Genomic DNA, 1682 nt, shown 5'->3' on the forward strand with positions numbered 1-1682 from the left:
GTACTGCATCCAGTTCTAGGTGCCGCACTTCAAGAGGGATGTGGACAACATGGAGAGGGTCCAGAGGAGGGCCACTCGCATGATCGGGGGGGCAGCAGGGCAGACCCTATGAGGAGAGGCTACAGGACCTGAACCTGTTCAGCCTCCGCAAGAGAAGGCTGAGGGGGGATCTAGTAGCCTGTTACAAACTAGTCAGAGGGGACCAGCAGGAACTGGAGAAGTCCCTGTTCCCCCAAGCACTACCAGGAGTGATCAGGAATAACGGTCACAAGCTGGCAGAGAGTAGATTTAGGTTAGATATCAGGAAGTGCTACTTCACTGTCAGGGTGGCTAGGGTCTGGAACCAACTTCCAAGAGAAGTGGTGCTGGCTCCTAGCCTGGGGGTCTTTAAGAGGAGGCTGGATGTACACCTTGCTGGGGTCATTTGACCCCAGTACTCTTTCCTGCCACGGCAGGGGGTCAGACTCAATGATCTGCTCAGGTCCCTTCCAACCCTAGAAACTATGAAACTATGAAACCACCAATCTCTGGGTGCGGCCCTCCAGCCAATTTGCAACTGATCTGACTGTTTGGGCATCGACACCACAGTTGCCTAATTTCTTAATGAGAATGGGATGAGAGACAGTGTCAAAGGCCTTCCTAAAGTGTGGAAAGACTTTATCCACCACGACACCTGAGTCCAAGGATTTTGTGACCTGGTCATAGAAGGCCACCAGGTTGGTCTGAACCTATGTTGGTTGCCCCTAAGCATAATCTCCCCTGCTGGTCCATCACAGATTTTCTCAAAGAGCTTCCGCAGGTCCGAGGTAAGACTAACAGGCCTGTAGTTTCTTGGGTCCTTCTTTCTCCCTTTTTTGAAAATGGGGACCACGTTGGCCTTTTTCCAATCCTCCGGCACCTTGCCAGAGCACCACGAGTGCTTGAAAAGCTGTGCCAGGGGTCCCACAATGACCTCTGCTAATTCCCTCAGCACTCTGGGGTGGAGATCATAAGGACCTGATGATTTGAACATGTCTAGACCCACCAGAAGTTCCCTGACTGGGTCCTCACTAACCCTGGGTCTGGCGGCACCTCCCTTGGGTCCATCGGGGATCCCAGTGGGGAGATGCCCTGGTCTTTGCTCAAAAAGATGGAGGCAAAGAAATTGTTAAAGAGGTTAGCTTTGTCGTCTGGTGTGACCACCAGATTTCCTAGTGTATCCTGCAGAGGCCCTATGTTACCCAGTACTTCCTTTTTACTTTTCTTTTAACTTGTGAAAACAAGTTACACAACAAAAACCTCTGACATTGCTTGAAGCCAAAAGAAATTTTGCTTTCCATAGATACATGTGTCTTCAGATTGAGAGAGAGTGGGTATGTCAACATGTGCATTTGATATGGGAGCAGTTTACTCGTAAGTAAACTACTTGTGAGTAAACACTTCTGGGCAGGCATCTACACGTACAGGGAAGCAGGAGTAGATTAGTTGCTAATGGCAGCAAACTGTTCCTGCTTCCTGGGGCCTTGCAATGGGCCCCTGCCACCAGCAGGAGGAGCTCTATAGTTTCATAGTTTCATAATTGGTAGGGTCAGAAGGGACCTGAGCAGATCATCAAGTCTGACACCCTGCCATGGCAGGAAAGAGTACTGGGGTCAAATGACCCCAGCTAGGTGTTTGTCTAACCTCCTCTTAAAGACCTCCAA

Source organism: Crocodylus porosus, unplaced genomic scaffold (assembly GCF_001723895.1).
Source record: "Crocodylus porosus isolate Cpor-Errol unplaced genomic scaffold, CroPor_comp1, whole genome shotgun sequence".
Lineage (NCBI taxonomy): Eukaryota > Metazoa > Chordata > Crocodylia > Crocodylidae > Crocodylus > Crocodylus porosus.